The sequence below is a fragment of the Macaca nemestrina genome, chromosome 10 (assembly GCF_043159975.1).
Source record: "Macaca nemestrina isolate mMacNem1 chromosome 10, mMacNem.hap1, whole genome shotgun sequence".
NCBI lineage: Eukaryota > Metazoa > Chordata > Mammalia > Primates > Cercopithecidae > Macaca > Macaca nemestrina.
The window spans coordinates 56636898-56656113 of NC_092134.1; the positions used below are offsets into that span (position 1 = coordinate 56636898).

Sequence of the window (19216 nt, forward strand, 5' to 3'; positions counted from 1 at the left end):
CCCGACTGTCAACATTAGACAGATCAATGAGACAGAAAGTTAACAAGGATATCCAGGAATTGAACTCAACTCTGCACCAAGTGGACCTAATAGACATCTACAGAACTCTCCACCCCAAATCAACAGAATATACATTCTTCTCAGCACCACATCGCACTTATTCCAAAATTGACCACATAGTTGGAAGTAAAGCACTCCTCAACAAATGTACAAGAACAGAAATTATAACAAACTGTCTCACAGACCACAATGCAATCAAACTAGAACTCAGGACTAAGAAACTCAATCAAAACTGCTCAACTACACGGAAACTGAACAACCTGCTCCTGAATGACTACTGGGTACATAACGAAATGAACACAGAAATAAAGATGTTCTTTGAAACCAATGAGAACAAAGACACAACATACCAGAATCTCTGGGACACATTTAAAGCAGTGTGTAGAGGGAAATTTATGGCACTAAATGCCCACAAGAGAAAGCAGGAAAGATCTAAAATTGACACCCTAACATCACAATTAAAAGAACTAGAGACGCAAGAGCAAACACATTCAAAAGCTAGCAGAAGGCAAGAAATAACTAAGAGCAGAACTGAAGGAGATAGAGACACAAAAAACCCTCCAAAAAAATCAATGAATCCAGGAGCTGTTTTTTTGAAAAGATCAACAAAATTGATAGACTGCTAGCAAGACTAATAAAGAAGAAAAGAGAGAAGAATCAAATAGACACAATAAAAAGTGATAAAGGGGATATCACCACCGACCACACAGAAACACAAACTACCATCAGAGAATACTATAAACGCCTCTACGCAAATAAGCTAGAAAACCTAGAAGAAATGGATAATTTCCTGAACACTTACACTCTCCCAAGACTAAACCAGGAAGAAGTTGAATCCCTGAATAGACCAATAGTAGGCTCTGAAATTGAAGCAATAATTAATAGCCTACCAACCAAAAAAAGTCCAGGACCAGACAGATTCACAGCCAAATTCTACCAGAGGTACAAGGAGGAGTTGGTACCGTTCCTTCTGAAACTATTCCAATCAATAGAAAAAGAGGGAATCCTCCCTAACTCATTTTAGGAGGCCAACATCATCCTGATACCAAAGCCTGACAGAGATACAACAAAAAAAAGAGAATTTTATACCAATATCCCTGATGAACATCGATGCAAAAATCCTCAATAAAATACTGGCAAACCAAATCCAGCAGCACATCAAAAAGCTTATCCACCATGATCAAGTGGGCTTCATCCCTGGGATGCAACGCTGGTTCAACATGCGCAAATCAATAAATGTAATCCAGAATATAAACAGAACCAAAGACAAAAACCACATGATTATCTCAATAGATGCAGAAAAGGCCTTTGACAAAATTCAACAGCCCTTCATGCTAAAAACTCTCAATAAATTCGATATTGATGGAATGTATCTCAAAATAATAAGAGCTATTTTTGACAAACCCACAGCCAATATCATACTGAATGGGCAGAGACAGGTATGGCCAGGTGTGGTGGTTCACACCTATAATTCCAGCACTTTGGGAGACTGAGGTGGGTGGATCACGAGGTCAGGAGTTCAAGACCAGCCTGGTCAACATGGTGAAATCCTGTCTCCACTAAAAATACAAAAAAAAAAAAGAAAAAAATTAGCTGGCATGGTGGTGGTGGGCACCTGTAATCCCAGCCACTTGGGAGGCTGAGGCAGGAGAATCTCTTGAACCTGGGAGGTGGAGGTTGCCGTGAGCTGAGATCTCACCACTGCACACTGCACTCCAGCCCAGACAACAGTGCGAGATTCAGTCTCAAAACAAACAAACAAACAAACAAAAAACAGAAAGAAACTGTGGTATATATATGCAATGGAATACTATGCAGCCATAAAAAGGAATGAATTAACAGCATTTACAGTGACCTAGATGAGATTGGAGACTATTATTCTAAGTGATGTAACTCAGGAATGGAAAACCAAACACTATAAGTTCTCACTGATATGTGGGGGATATAAGCTATGAGGATGCAAAGGCATAAGAATGATACAATGGACTTTGGAGCCTTGGGGGGAAGAGTGGGAGGGAGACTAGGGATAAAAGACTCAAATATGGTGCAATGTATACTGCTTGGGTGATGGGTACCCCATAATCTCACAAATCACCACTAAAGAACTTACTCATGTAACCAAATACCACCTGTACCCTAATAACTTATGGAAAAATAAAATAAAATAAATTAACAAAAGAAAGATAATGTGAGTTTAAAGAGGATGCCAATCTCTGAAACTCTAATTCTGGGTTTTAAGAGTGAAAATGCAGATGCAAGCAGACGGCCACTTTGCATTGTGGAAAAGGGGAGGCTCTATGGGGACCCAGATGAACTGAATATCTTTTCTCATATCAAAAATCACTATTTCATTATATTTTGAACTTGGCAACAATCTAGTTCTAAATTTAACTGCTGTCTTTAAAAATTTCAGGCATTAGCTGAGTGCAGTGGCTCACACCTGTAATCCCAGCACTTTGGGAGGCTGGGGTGGGTGGATCACTTGAGGTCAGGAGTTTGAGACCATCCTGGCCAACATGGTGGAACCCCATCTCCACTAAAAATACAAAAATTAGCTGGGCATGGTGGCAGGGGCCTGTAATCCCACTACTCGGGAGGCTGAAGCAGGAGAATCGCTTGAACCCGGGAGACAGAGGTTGCAGTGAGCCGAGATCGCACCACTGCACTCCAGCCTCAGCAACAGAGCCAGACTCTGTCTCAAAAAAAAAAAGGCCAGGTGGCTGGGCACGGTGGCTTAAGCCTATAATCCCAGCACTTTGGGAGGCCGAGACGGGTGGATCATGAGGTCAGGAGATCGAGACCATCCTGGCTAACACGGTGAAACCCCGTCTCTACTAAAAAATACAAAAAACTAGCTAGGCGAGGTGGCAGCCGCCTGTAGTCCCAGCTACTCGGGAGGCTGAGGCAGGAGAATGGTGTAAACCCGGGAGGCAGAGCTTGCAGTGAGCTGAGATCCGTCCACTGTACTCCAGCCTGGGCGACAGAGCGAGACTCCGTCTCAAAAAAAAAAAAAAAAAAAAAAGGCCAGGTGTGGTGGCTCACACCTATAATCCCAGTACTTTGGGAGGTCAAGACGAGCGGATCATGAGGTCAGGAGTTCGAGACCAGCCTGACTAACATGGTGAAACCCCATCTCTGCTAAAAATACAAAACTTAGCCAGGCGTGGTGGCATGCTCCTGTAATCCCAGCTACTCGGGAGGCTGAGGCAGGAGAATCACTTGAACCTGGGAGGCAGAGGTTGCAGTGAGCCGAGATCGTGCCACTGCACTACAGCCTGGTGACACAGCAAAACTCCATCTCAAAAAAAAAAAAAAAAAAAATACAGGCATTGTAATGTCAAATTCAAAATTACATATATTCTTTCTTGGAAATTACCTGCAGTACAAAAAAATCCAGCCACAAAAAGAATACAGTTCAGAAAAAAAAAATGGTTAATAAATATCTGATAAGGTGCTAGATCACATTTTTTATTAAATAAATCCATATTAAAATAACAATGTTATGTCATGTTTTACTGCCAGATTGGCAAAGATTAAAAACAGACACTCTCCGACACATGCTGCTGGTAAGAGCACAGGTTGGCACAAGCTTTTTGGATGGCATTTTCATAGTATTTATCCAAATTTCAAATACATCTGCTCTTTGACCCAGCAATTCCATTTCTAGAAATTTACCGTACAGATATATCACATAAGCATGTAAAAACATATATTACAAAGTTATTTATTGTCACAGGATTTGTAATAGTGAAAACCTAAAATCATTTTAATTGTAGTCCAGAGACAATGAAATATATTACAGTGTATCATACTGTGAAATATCTACATGGCATTGATAGATTGTTAAGTAGAGAATGCTAGTTATAAGATTGTGTGTGTGTACCATAAGTTCATTTGTGGGGAAATATTGTACATGCGGAAACAGCTGTAATGATACATACAAAATTGTTGTGACTCCTGCCATTGGAATTTAAATGAGAAGAAAAAAAATCAGGACAATTTCTTTTTTTCTCAACTATTTCTGTTTATACAAACATACACTACTTTTATAATAAAATATTTTTAATTCAGTCACAATTTTGCATTACTACATAATCTGTAAAACAATCTAAAATACAATTAAACTCTACTGTAAAATTAACTGATAATTAAACTTTACATTCACTCTGGGTGGTATTTTAAGATGACAATGAATTGAGGTACAAAAGTAGCACAGATAAAAGTCTAGGCCGGGCGCGGTGGCTCACGCCTGTAATCCCAGCACTTTGGGAGGCCGAGGCGGGCGGATCACAAGGTCAGGAGATCGAGACCACGGTGAAACCCCGTCTCTACTAAAAATACAAAAAATTAGCCGGGCGCGGTTGTGGGCGCCTGTAGTCCCAGCTACTCGGGAGGCTGAGGCAGGAGAATGGCGTGAACCCGGGAGGCGGAGCTTGCAGTGAGCCGAGATCGCGCCACTGCACTCCAGCCTGGGCTGGGCGACAGAGCGAGACTCCGTCTCAAAAAAAAAAAAAAAAAAAAAAAAAAAGTCTAGAAAAGTGAAATTTAGGCCAGGCATGGTGGCTCACACCTGTAATCCCAGCACTTTGGGAGGCCAAGGCGGGTGGATCACGAGGTCAGGTGATCAAGACCATCCTGGCTAACGTGGTGAAACCCCGTCTCTACTAAAAATACAAAAAATTAGCCAGGCGTGGTGGTGGGCGCCTATAGTTCCAGCTACTTGGGAGGCTGAGGCAGGAGAATGACCTGAACCGGGGAGACAGAGCTTGCAGTGAGCCAAGATCACGCCACTGCACTCCAGCCTGGGCGACAGATCAAGACTCCGTCTCAAAAAAAAAAAACAAAAGTAAATTAGTTGGGTGTGGAGGCGCATGCCTGTAGTCCCAGCTACTCGAGAGGTTGAGGTGGAAGGATTGCTTCAGCCCAGGAAGTTGAGGCTGTAGTGAGCCAAGATCATACCGCTGCACTCCCCCCTGGGTGATAGAATGAGATCCTGTCTCAGAAAAAAGAGTGAAATGTAAAGGTTGGTAACTTTTTAATCTATATAGATAATGCAAGTAGTAATGTAAATGAACTACTAAACTCAGTTTTATATTATGAGATAAAGTTTATTGTATGTGATTATATGTGTGTGTGTGTGTGTGTGTGTGTGTGTGTGTGTGTGTGTATTTTTTTTTTTTTTCTTGAGACAAGAACTCACTCTGTCACCCAGGCAGATTTTAGTGAAATTTCAGGAGGGTAAAGGGAAAGTTTTTCCTTGGCCCCTGTACAACTTATACACCCCTTATTTCCCTGCTTCCAGTGCAGGGGAAGTACAACTAGTAGCACAATCTCGGCTCACTGAAACCTCTCTCTCCTACTGGGCTCAAGCAGTCCTCCCACCTCAGCCTCCCCAGTAGCTGGGACTACAGGCATGCGGCACCATGCCCAGCTATTTTTTTTCTTTTTTTTGTACTTTTAGTAGAGACGGAGTTTTGCCATGTTGTCCAGGCTGGTCTCGAACTCCTGAGCTGAAGCGATCAACCTGCCTTGGCCTCTCACAGTACTGGGATTACAGGCGTGAGCCACCGAACCCAGCCAGAAATATATTTTTAAAAGCCAACAGAGAAGCAACTTCTATACCTTGTCTCCAAGTCCATATATTCTCCTATTGCCATCTTTGAAAGGACAGTAGAAGCTATTTTGCAGGGCCAGGGCTATGGAATTTCCCTCACTTCCTGTCTCTGCCCTACAGAAAGCTGGGTTATTTGGAGTAATGGACAGGGGTCTTGATACTATGTATGCTGTGTCTACAGAGGAAAACATTACGTGTTATAGTGGCGGCAGCCATACTTCCCCTGCACTGGAAGCAGGGAAATAAGGGGTGTATAAGTTGTACAGGGGCCAAGGAAAAATTTCCCCTTTACCCTCCTGAAATTTCACTAAAACTTGACTCACAAAAGGCAGATTAATTGGTGAAAAGGCATACAAATGTATTAACATACACATGGTGGAGAAACACAGAGTGATTATTCCCAATCCTCAATGGGGTGCAGAAGCTTATATATCATCTTGAGGTTACAGAAAGAATGGGGGGCTCAGAGCATGACCAAAAACAGGCTATGGTGACAAACCAGGTTATGGTGGCTAGACAGGTCATGGGAGGGAGAGAAGAGGAGGGTTGGCCAGCAAAGGTGGTCTTGCTACGTAGATGAAACCTCACAGGTAACAGCCCTCAGAGAGGGTAAATGATGCTAAATATTTCTTCCAAACTTTTAAAGATGTCAGACTCTCCATTAATCTTTCCTAGATCTGAACAAAGGAAGGCCCGGCTGCATCAATGCAGATTCTCTACAGATGCAAATCTGCCCTGCAGAAGACAGCTTAACTACTTCTGTTTGTTGGCCCTCTGAACAGCCATCTCAAAATATGTCAAAATATATGTGTGTGTGTGTGTGTATATATACATATGTATATGTATATATATATATGTGCCAGAAGATGCTTAGACATCCTGAAGTTTCTTTAGGTATTAAAGTCTTCTGAGGTTGAAGTGGAGCTCATGACTCAGGAAAGAAGATGGTACCAAGCCATAATCGGGGGAAGTAAGGGTGAGAGGAGGCTGCAACGCCGAGCAGAGGAGGCAGGAACCGGAGCGCCAGCAGAAGCTGGGTGGGCACCATGGCTGGGATCACCACCATCGAGGCAGTGAAGCTCAAGATCCAGGTTCTGCAGCAGCAGGCAGATGATGCAGAGGAGCGAGCTGAGCGCCTCCAACGAGAAGTTGAGGGAGAAAGGCGGGCCCGGGAACAGGCTGAGGCTGAGGTGGCCTCCTTGAACCATAGGATCTAGCTGGTTGAAGAGGAGCTGGACTGTGCTCAGGAGCGCCTGGCCACAGCCCTACAAAAACTGGAAGAAGTGGAAAAAGCTGTTGATGAGAGTGAGAGATGTATGAAGGTTATTGAAAACCGGGCCTTAAAAGATGAAGAAAAGATGAAACTCCAGGAAATCCAACTCAAAGAAGCTAAGCACATTGCAGAAGAGGCAGATAGGAAGTATGAAGAGGTGGCTCGTAAGTTGGTGATCATTGAAGGAGACTTGGAACGCACAGAGGAACAAGCTGAGCTGGCAGAGTCCCGTTGCCGAGAGATGGATGAGCAGATTAGACTGATGGACCAGAACCTGAAGTGTCTGAGTGCTGTTGAAGAAAAGTACTCTCAAAAAGAAGACAAATATGAGGAAGAGATCAAGATTCTTACTGATAAACTCAAGGAGGCAGAGACCCATGCTGAGTTTGCTGAGAGATCGGTAGCCAAGCTGGAAAAGACAATTGATGACTTGGAAGATAAATTGAAATGCACCAAAGAGGAGCACCTTTGGATGCTGGACACAAAGGATGCTGGACCAGACTCTGCTTGACCTGAATGAGATGTTGAATGCCCCAGTCCCACCCTGCTGCTGCTCCTCCCTCTGACCCAGACTCCGCCTGAGGCCAGCTTGCTGGAAGCTGACCTTTAACTGAGGGCTGATCTTTAACTGGAAGGCTGCTTTCTCCTTTCGCCGCCCCCTCCTTCCCTGTGTCTTTTTCGCCAAATTGTCTCTGCCTTTTTTCCGGACATTCCAGCTGGGCTAGAGGCTGAGCACCTTCAGAAACAACATTTAAGGGAATGTGAGCACAATGCATAATGTGTTTAAAACGCATGTTGTGATTTACACATTTTGTAATTACCTTTTTGTTGCTTTGTAGCAAACATTTGTAAAACATTCAAAATAATTCCACAGCCCTGAAGCAGCAATCGAATCCCTTTCTCACTTTTGGAAGGTGACTTTTCACCTTAGTGCATATTCCCCTCTCCATAGAGGAGAGGAAAAGGTATAGGCCTGCCTCACTGAGAGCCAAACAGAGCCCAGGGAGACTCCACTATGGGAAACCTCATTGCTCTGTACAAAGTACTAGCTAAACCAGAAAGGTGATTCAAGGAGGAGTTGGCCAAACAACAAAAACAAAAACTGTGCTGTTCAAGTTCTCAGCTTTAAGATATCTTTGGATAATGTTATTTCTATTTTAATTTTTTTTCATTAGAAGTGACCAAATTAAGATGGTAAGACCTCTGAGACCAAAATTTTGTCCCATCTCTACCCCCTCCCAACTGCTTAACAGAATGGATCATGCCCCCTTATGTTGAGGTGACCACTTAATTGCTTTCCTGCCTCCTTGAAAGAAAGAGAGAGAAAAAGAAAGAAAGAAAGAAAGAAAGAAAGAAAGAAAGAAAGAAAGAAAGAAAGAAAGAAAGAAAGAAAGAAAGAAAGAAAGAAAGAAAGAAAGAAAGAAAGAAAGAAAGAAGGAAAGAAAGAAAGAAAGAAAGAAAGAAAGAAAGAAAGAAAGAAAGAAAGAAAGAAAGAAAGAAAGAAAGAAAGAAAAAGAAAGAAAGAAAGAAGATTGTGTTTTTGCCACTGATTTAGCCATGTGAAACTCATCTCATTACCCTTTTCTGGGTTTGAAGTTGCTGTCTCTAAAAGTGCCATCTCTGATGTCAGTGCTGGAGAAATCTTGAATAGCTTATGTACAAAACTTTTTAAATTTTATATTATCTTGAAACTTTGCTTCTTTGGGTTTGTGGCACCCTGGCCACCCCATCCGGCTGTGACAGCCTCAGCAGTCTGTGGGTTGGCAGTTTGTTGATCTTTTATAATTTCTTTCCCTACCCAGTCCCCATTTTCTGGCACGCTTTCTAGGAGGTCTGTTTAGGTGTACATCCTGCAGCTTATTGGCTTAAAATGTTACTCTACTTTGATGTGGTCTCCTTGGGGCCAATTGGGAGAAAGAGAAATCAATAGTGCAACTGTTTTGATACTGAATATTGACAAGTGTCTTTTTGAAATAAAGAACCAGTCCCTCCAACCCTCAAAAAAAAAAAAAGCCATAATTGGTACAGAATATTATTTATATATGTTATATATATTATATATATGGATATATATAATATATATAAGTGTATATATAATATATGAGAGAGAGAGAGTGTGTGTGTGTATATATATATTTTTTTTGAGACGGAGTCTCACTCTGTCACCCAGGTTGGAGTGCAGTGGCATGATCTAGGCTCACTGCAGCTGCTACATCCTGGGTTCAGGTGATTTTCCTGCCTTATGCTCCCAAGTAGCTGGAATTATAGGCATGCACCATGACACCAGCTAATCTTTGTATTTTCACAAAAATATTTCTTCCAGACTTGGTTTGTCCATGCTGGTCAGGCTGGTTTCGAACTCCTGATCTCAAGTGATCCACCTGCCTCAGCCTCCCAAAGTACTGGGATTACAGGTGTCAGCCACCATGCCCAGTCAAGAAATGTATTCGGACGTAAAATATTTTTATGTCTTTTACTTGCTAGATTTTGCCTATGACTAGAAGAATAAACTAAGTGTCCTCTGCTGCATACCTAAAAGGGTATTGGATACAGAACACAGGAAAGAAGATGCTGGAAATGCTGAGATACTGAGGAGGGATCTCTGGACCAACCATATCAAGGCCCTGCAAATAACTGGGTATAGCAGTTGTTTGTTCCCATGTCAGTCTTCCTACCAAGCTAAAAGCTCCTGGGATACAGTTATCACAGTGATTGTCACATAGTAGGTTCTCATAAATACAGATTTGGTTAAATGGATGGATCAATAGATGAGTGACAGAAGAAAGACTCCTTAGAGACTTGCACAAACTCCCTAAATGAAGGGGGAGGATAAAATATTCAGGTGACATGAATCAGAGGGAATAGCAGAAAACCATGCCAGGGAGAATAAGAATGGGAATCTTGAGCTGTCTCAGTGTACGGTACACTTGGGGGACCTTATATAGTTGGCTAACGTAGGATAACCCAAAGAAATACATAACTGTAGAAGTCACATAGCTCAAAGTCAAGATGGGGTGCATCTAGATTTCCTCCAAAGAGAGAGAATTCCATTATTCCTGGTTGAGGAGAATTTTGGAGAGTTTGCATAAAATAACTCATGCCATTTGCCTGCTCAGAATATATTATTCCCTACCAATTCTATACCATCTTCTTTCCTGAGCCATGAGCCCCACTTCAAGCCCAGAAACTTTAATATCTAAAGAAATTTCAGGATATTTAAGCACCTTCTGGCACACTCAGGAGCAGAGCTGCTGCTGTTGCCACTATAACAACTACCAATACTCTTATCACCACTATTATCATGACCACCATAATCACTACCATTAGATAAGAGTGAAACCATCCAATAGTAAATCAGAATCCTAAAACATTGTCTGGGATCTTGGTCAATCAGAATGGTATCTCTTCCTTTCTTGCTTTTGGTAATAAACAGGAGGAGGAGAGCAGAAGGGAGACAGAATTTTCCCTTTAGTTATATCCATATCTATAGATCTATGTTTATATTACTAAAAGTGTATTAGGGAAGCTTCAAGAATTGGGAAAAGAACTTTAAAGACCCAAAAGATTCTAGGGCTTCAGAAATTCAAGCTGGGATTCAATATCTCCAGGATTTTCTCTCTCACCCTTTCATTTTTGCTTACTTCTGCTTGACTTCATTCTCTCCTATAACAGATGGACTTTCCCCACTGATAGAAAACCTATCTGCCAGCAGCTTGGGCTTATATCATCCCGGTCATTTTCTCCAAAAGAGAGTATATATTCTCAGCTTCATATTGAAGATTTCCAGGGAAAATTTTCAGAGTGACTTGTTATGTACTTATCCCTGGACCAATCGTTATGATCAAAAGGATGGTTTACTTTGGAGTGGGCAGCCTATATAGCATGTCCACTCTTAAGGCAGGGAGTGAAGTCTTATGATCGGCAGCTCCACAAAAACCACATGGGATGTATGGTGGGGGCAATGATGCCCTTCTCCTGAAGGAAGGGAAAGAAAAAAAGATGCTTCAGATGTCCACAAAAATAGATAAAAAGTAGATAGATAGGCAGGTAGGTAGATATATAGATGGTAGAGAGAGAGGAAGCAGGTTCATTAGCTAACTATATAGCTAACAAACAGATGTGTTAGTGCTCCTATAGGGTTAAATATTTGTTCTCTTTTTTTAAGATTTATTTTTGCTATCTCTCCTATTCATTTTTTCAAATATATTATAAAATTGTTGTCATAAACCAAAGAAATAGAAAAACCTGTTTATATCTTAATTAGAATTTATGACATCCAGGAGTAATTAGGAAAGGACAGACATCTTCATAATATTCGACTTCCTGTCCAAATGTACAGCATAGCTTTACAACTTTTCACTCATTCAATCTTTTCCAATATCCCAAAAAGTTTTTGTAGATCTTTTATGTAATATAAGTGAGAGATTATTCACATAATAGCTAGCACCAAAACAGTCTTTGATTAGAAAAATACCTTAATAAGGTAGAGGTAGGGCCTCCACACAGTGTTGTTCAGTCTGTGCACTGCACAACTCTTGGTGCACCATTTACATGGACTACAATGTAAACAAATCCTCTGGAGTTACACACTGAAGCCACTATGAGAGGAAGATGAAACTGTTCACAGGAGCCAAAGCAATGAGAAGGGAGGCTAAGTTGCTTGTATGAGAACATCAGAAAAGTTTGCTTTATCTCTTAAATGAGAACAGAAGAGAAAAAATAATCAGAAAGATGGTAAGGCCAAAAGAGAAGCTTGTGTGATGGTGGATGGATGCGTGGCACATTGGTGAAGTGGCCAGTGAGAAAACCTTGGTGGGATGAACAAGAGACTTTTTAGAACAAGAATGTTCTACAATTAATTTTCAGTTATTTGAAATCATGAGTAAAATTTCTGCTACTTGGTACAGTGTTTTCTTTTTTTTTTTTTTTTTTTTTTTTGAGACTGAGTCTGGCTCTGTCGCCCAGGCTGGAGTGCAGTGGCCGGATCTCAGCTCACTGCAAGCTCCGCCTCCCGGGTTTACGCCATTCTCCTGCCTCAGCCTCCGGAGTAGCTGGGACCACAGGCGCCCGCCACCTCGCCCGGCTAGTTTTTTGTATTTTTTAGTAGAGACGGGGTTTCACCGTGTTAGCCAGGATGGTCTCGATCTCCTGACCTTGTGATCCGCCCGTCTCAGCCTCCCAAAGTGCTGGGATTACAGGCTTGAGCCACCGTGCCCGGCTGGTACAGTGTTTTCATTCAAGGTTAATTTCTGAAGGGAGAAGGGAACAGAAAGCATGGGTTATAACCCAGCTTGTGTCAAGCTGAGATAAAGGAATACACACAATCACGCAGAGAATAGAACAAAAATTCACGGCCTGGGAATGAGAATTTGAGCCAATCATATCTGAAACTCAGTGTTCCAGGGTAGGGGAACCCCTGCCAATACCGAAATTGAATTTGTAATGACTTTATACCACTCTCAGGAGGATTCTGTAAATTACTTCGTGTTTTGTTTTGTTTTTCTTTTTTTTGAGACGGAGTCTCGCTCTCTCACCCAGGCTGGATTGCAGTGGCCGGATCTCGGCTCACTGCAAGCTCCGCCTCCCGGGTTTACGCCATTCTCCTGCCTCAGCCTCCCGAGTAGCTGGGACTACAGGCGCCCGCCACCTCGCCCGGCTAGTTTTTTGTATTTTTTAGTAGAGACGGGGTTTCACCGTGTTAGCCAAGATGGTCTCAATCTCCTGACCTCGTGATCCGCTCGTCTCGGCCTCCCAAAGTGCTGGGATTACAGGCTTGAGCCACCACGCCAGGCTAATTCGTGTTTTTTTTTCTTGCCCTTATAAATGGGACCTTATTTTCTATAATATTTTTCTGCCAGTTCTTGCAGATTCCAGAAGTCTATCGGTCAGTCTATCTCTCTCTCTTTCATTCTCTTGTGCTCTCTCCCTCTCTCTATATCTATCTATCTATTCATCTATATTACATGAATATATAAGGATATATGAAATATAAATGGATGGTCTGGTTTTTATCTGATATGATTTCCCTTTAGACCAAGTAATTTCTTTTAGCATTGCTTGTAGTTTAAGTCAATTGCCAACAAATTATCTTACTTTTTATTTGAAAATGTCTTTATTTTATTTTGTTTTATATTTTTATTTTATTTTATTTCATTTCATTTCATTTTATTTATTGAGACAGGATCTCACTCTGTTGCCCAGGCTTGAGTGCAGTGGAGCAATCTTGGCTCACTGCATCCATTGCCTCCCAAATTTAAGCGATTTTCCTGCCTCAACCTCCCGAGTAACTGGGATCACAGGTGTGCACCACCATGCCTGGCTAATTATCATATTTTAGTAGAGATGGGGTTTCACCATGTTTGCCAGGCTGGTCTCCAACTCCTGGCCTCAAGTGATCTACCCTCCTCAGCCTTCCAAAATGCTGGGATTACAGGTGTGAGCCACCATGCCCGACCTTGTTTTACTTTGTAAAGAGATATTTTGGTGTATTCTAGGTTGACCGTTTTTTTTCTTTCTGCCCTTTATTTATTTATTTATTATTTATTTATTTATTTATGTTTGAGACAGAGTCTCACTCTGTCACCCAGGCTGGACTGAAGTGGCAAGATCTCTGCTCACTGCAACCTCCACTTACCAGGTTTAAGCATTTCTCCTGCCTCACCCTCCCAAGTGGCTGGGACTACAGGCCTATGCCACCACTCCCAGCTAATTTTTGTATTTTCAGTAGAGATGAGGTTTCGCCGTGTTGGGCAGGCTGGTCTCCAACTCCTAACCTCAGGTGATCCACCCGCCTTGGCCTCCCAAAGTGCTGGGATTACAGGTGTAAGCTGTCACACCCAGCCTCTTTCTATACTTTAAAGATGTTATAGTTTGACTATAATATACATATGTGTTTTCTTTATGTTTGTCTTGCCTGTGGTTGGTTAAGCTTCTTGATGTAAGTTGATATCTTTCAAAATTTTTGAGAAATCATTGGAAATTCTTATACTCCCTCATCTATCCTTCTTGGGCTCCAATTATATGTTTTAGAGCGCATCAATATTGTTCCAAAGGTCTTGGATATTATAGTCTTCATTTTAATCTTTTTTTCCTCTTTGTGTTTTAATTTGATAATGTCTGTTATCTATTGACCCAAATGTCTTCAAGTTCAGTAATCCTTTCTTTGGCCTATCAGTAATCCTTGATATTATTGTGTCAAGGTGGCTGTTAAGCCCATGGAATGAATTATTTTATATCATATTTTTTATTTCTAGCATTTCATTTGATTTTTTTTTTTTTTTAGTTTTCATTTATCTGCTGAAATCTCCAGTTCAGACGTTGTCAATTTTTTCGTTTTATAGATAATTATACAAACACACACACACACATCTTGTATCTTATATCTTGTATATATATAAGTATCCAAGCTGTGTATCAGAGGCCTCTCTGGGATTTTTTGTTTTTGTTTTTTTGAATGTTTCAAGACTTGTTTTTTGGCCTAACATATGATCTATCTTTAAGAATGGTCCAAATCAGGCATGGTGGCTCATGTCTACAATTCCAGCACTTTGGGAAGCTGGGGCAGGAGGTCACTTGAGCCCAGGAGTTTGAGACCAGCCCAGGCAACAAAGTGAGATGCTATGTCTACACAAATAAAATAACGGACATGGTGGCATGTAGCTGTAGCCCCAGCTGCTTGGGACGCTGAGGTGGGAAGATGGCTTGAACCTGGGAGATCGAGGCTGCAGTGAGCTATGATTGTGCCATTGCACTCCAGCTTGGGCAGCAGAGCAAGACCCTGTGTCAAAATGAAATAAAATGGTCCATGTGCTGAGGAGAAGAATGTGTATTCTCTATCCATTGGATGAAATGTTCTGTAAATATATATTAGGTTCATTTGTTCTATAGGGCTGATTAAGTCCTATGTTTCTTTGTTGATTTTCTGTCTAGATGATCTACCCAATGCTGAAAGGAAGGTGTTGAAGTCTCCAACTATTATTGTATTGGGATGTATCTCTCTCTGTAGCTTTCATAATATTTCCTTTATATATCTGGATGCTCCAGTGTTGAGTAAACAATGGGTATATTCTCTTGCTGAATTGACCCCTTTATCATTATATAGTGACGTTCTTTGTCTCTTTTTTTTTTTTTTTTTTTGAGACAGAATCTCACTCTGTTGCCCAGACTGGACTGCAGTGGCACGATCTCGGTTCACTGCAAGCTCCGCCTCCTGGGTTCATGCCATTCTCCTGCTACAGCCTCCTGATTAGCTAGGACTACAGGCACCCGCCACCATGCCCAGCTCATTTTTTGTGTTTTTTAGTAGAGACGGGGTTTCACTGTGTTAGCCAGGATGGTCTCGATCTCCCGACCTTGTGATCTGCCTGCCTCGGCCTCCCAAAGTGCTGGGATTACAAGTGTGAGCCACTGCGCCCAGCCTTTTTGTCTCTTCTTATAGTTTTAGTATTGAAATCTATTTCGTCTGACATAAGTGTAGCTACTCCTGCTCTTTTTTTTGGTTTCCACTGGCATGAAATATCTTTTTCTGTTCCTTCATTTTCAGTCTATGTGTGTTTTAACAGGTAAAGTGTGTTTCTTATAGGCAACAGATCATTGGGTCTTTTTTTTTTTTTTTTAACCATTTAGCCACTCTATGTCTTTTGATTGGATAATTTAATCCATTTATAGTCAACTTTATTATTGATAAGAAAGGACTTACTCCTGCCATTTTGTTATTTGCTTTCTGGTTCCTTCCTTCCTTCCTTCCTTCCTTCCTTCCTTCCTTCCTTCCTTCCTTCCTTCCTTCCTTCCTTCTTTCCCTCCCTCCCTCCCTCCCTCCCTCCCTCCCTCCTTCCTTCCTTCCTTCCTTCCTTCCTTCCTTCCTTCCTTCCTTCCTTCCTTCCTTCCTTCCTTCCTTCCTGTGAAAGTGGTTTTCTCTGGTGGCATGCTTTAATTTCTTCCTTTTTATCTTTTGTATACCTGTGGTAGTCTTTTTTTTCAAAGTGAAAGTAGTCACTATTTGTTAACTAATCAGATCACAAACATAAGCATGATAGTCACCTTAATTCATCTTTCTGATAAGCTTGTCGATATGGTCTTCTCTGTGGCCAGTATCTCCACCTTCTACAAAATGGGTGGTCTTCTTCTTAATTCTAGCTCATGGAGAGTATGATTTGAAAGGCCACAGAAAGTTATTTGCTTCTTGCAAGCATTTTCCAATAGTATCAATCTCATGAATCAGATTTGCCATGCAGATGATGCCATAGTTACCAAAATATCAAACAATCAAAGTGTTACCTGTCAAGACAGCTCACTTCTTATTGAATTTGCCATAACCACACTTGTAGATTGCTGACATCTACTGACTTCCTCACTGTTCACTTACTGACTTCAGGTTTGGGTACCCCCATGTAACATATGGTCCTACAATCCTCAGCATATTAATTGAAGCCTTGTTGAGCTTACCAAAGCTTCCACTGAAAATCTGAAGAAGGTGAAGAAGCTGCAATGCTTTTCAGACCTTTGGGCTCACACCATTGCTACCTCTAATCCTGCTGACAAATGCCAATTTGGGCTCTGCAGGAAATAGAAGTTGCTAGCTTTTTTTTTTTTTTGTCATCCTAGCCATTCAAATCTCAATTCTGTACGTTTGCCTATATTCCTTGTGAGAGTGCTTAGCTTTTTCGTAGATGAGCTTCCTTCTTGCCTTTCAGTGCATCTTTTGGGCAAACTTCTTTCTCAGATGCTTTATCTTCAGCTCTGCAAAATTCCTTCACTTTTTTTTTGAGGGGATTCTAACACACCAGAAACCTTCTTCTTCTCTTTGATACCCTCCATGGTTCCAGCAGGAAAACAGGCCAACTCCACGTTGGCCTGTTGTAGGTCTTTTTATTTGAGGTTACCATGAGGCTTGCAAACGACATCTTATAACCCTTTATTTTACACTGGTGACAAGTTAACTCTGATTGCAAAAACAAACTAACAAGCAAAGAGAAAACTAATAAAAGCTCTACACTTTAACTTCATCCTTCCCTGCTTTTTAAATTTTTGTTGTTTCTATTTATATCTTATTATGTTGTCTATGTCTCAAAAAGTTGTAGTTATTATTTTTATAGGTTCATCCTGTAGTCTTTCTACTCAAGATATGAGTAGTTTATACACCACGATTACAGTGTTATAATATTCTGTGTTATTTTGTGTACTTACTAGGACCAGTGAGTTTTGTTCCTTCGTGATTTCTTATTGCTCATTAACATCTTTTTCTTTCAGAATGAGGAACTCCCTTTAGCATTTCTTGTAGGTCGGGTGTGGTGTTGCTGAAATTCCTCAGCTTTTGTTTGTCTGGGAAAGTCTAGTTCTCCTTCGTGTTTGAAGGATATGTTCACTAGATATACTATTCTAGGATAACATTTTTTTTTCTTCATCACTTTAAATGTGTCATGCCACTCTCTTCTGACCTGCAGGATTTCCACTAAGAAGTCTGCTGCCAGATACATTGAAGCTCCTTTATATGTTATTTGTTTCTTTTCTCTTGTGAGATGCTTTTAGTATCCTTTCTTTCTCCTTGACCTTTGAGAGTTTGATTATTAAATGTCTTCTGTTAGTCTTATTTGGGTTAAATCTGTTTGGTGTTCTATAACCTTCTTGTACTTGAATATTGATATCTTTCTCTAGGTTTGGAAAGTTCTCTATTATCTCTTTGAATAAATTTTCTACCCCAGTCTCTCTCTCTACCTCCTCTTTAAGGCCAATAACTCTTAGATTTGCCCTGTTGAGGGCAAATTCATTCTTTTTTATTTTTTTCTTTTCTCCCTGTGTATTTTCAATAGCCCGTCTTCAAGCTCACTAATTCTTTCTTCTGCTTGATCCATTCTGCTGTTCAGGGACTGATGCATTCTTCACTTTGTTAATTCAATTTTTCAGTTCCAAAATTTCGCTTGATTTTTAAAAATTATTTCAATCTTTTCATTACATTTATCTGATAGGATTCTGAATTCCTTCTGTGTTATCTTGAATTTCGTTGCACTTACTCAAAACAGCTATTTTGAATTCTTCGTCTGAAAGGTCACAACCTCTGTCATTCCAGAATTGGTCACTGATGCCTTACTTAGTTTGTTTGGTGAGGTCATGTTTCCTTGGACACTCTTGATGCTTGTGGATGTTCATCACTGTTTGGACATTGGAGAGTCAGACATTTATTCTAATCTTCACAGTCTGGGCTTGTTTGCACCCATCCTTCTTGAGAAAGCTTTCCAGGTATTCAAAGGGAATTGAGTGCTGTGATCTAAGTCTTTGGCCACTGCAGCCATGTGTGCATTAGGGGGCAACCAAACCCAGTAACACTGTGATTCTTCAGACTCGTAGGGGTACCGCTTTGGTGGTCCTGGGTAATATCTGGGAAAAGTCCCTGGATTACCAGTCAGAGTCTTTTGTTCTCTTTTCTTGCCTTCCCCCAAACAAATGGAATCTCTCTATGTGTGTTGAGCTACCTGGAGTTAGGGGGGAAGTGACACAAGCATTGTGGCACCACCACTGGGACTGCGCTGGGTCATACCAGAAGCCAGCATGGGACTGGGTCTTGGCTGAGGCCTATGGCAACCATTGCCTGGCTACTGCTGTTTATTTCAGGCCCAAGGGCTCTTTATTCAGCAGGTGATGAACTCTGCCAGGACCGGATCTTTCCTTTCAGAGCAGCAGGTTCCCTTCTGGCCCAGGGTGTGTCCGAACATGTTGTCCAGGAGCTAAGGCCTGGAATGAGGGCCTTGGGACTCTTCTTGGTGCTTTATTTTACTGTGGCTGAGCTGGTATCCAAGTTGCAAGACAAAGTCCTCTTTACTCTCTTCTCTCTTTTCCTCAAGCAGAAGGAGTGTCTGCCAGAGCTGAGAGCTGTGCTTCCTGGAATTGGGGGATGGGGAGTGATGCAAGCACTCCCTTGGCTGCCCCCACTCATGTCTCACTAGGTGGCATGCACCTCAAGTCCACTGGCTTCAAGCCCAGCGCAGCACCAGGACTTGCTCAAGAATTGCAGTCCTGATGGCTTAGACTGCCTTTCAAGTTTACTAAGGACCCTAGAGCACTTTACCAGGCAATGGTGGGGCTAGCAAGTTCTGACTGCTGGGATGGATGATTTCCTCTGGCTAGGGCTGCTCTAAATACTCCCTCCAGAGCACCAGCTGAATTCTGCCCTGTGTTGCTTTCTGCTGCGATAGGCAGCACTGAGTTCCAATGCAAAGTACCACACTCACTCTTCTCTCCCTCCCCTAAGCACACAGACTATTTCTCTTTGCCGA

At 41.6% G+C, this 19216-nt stretch overlaps 1 pseudogene; it reads left to right on the forward strand.

The window, feature by feature from the left end:
* Positions 1 to 6697: 6697 nt before the first annotated feature.
* Positions 6698 to 7626, forward strand: LOC105473325 (tropomyosin alpha-3 chain pseudogene; annotated as a pseudogene).
* The last annotated feature ends 11590 nt before the right edge of the window (positions 7627 to 19216 follow it).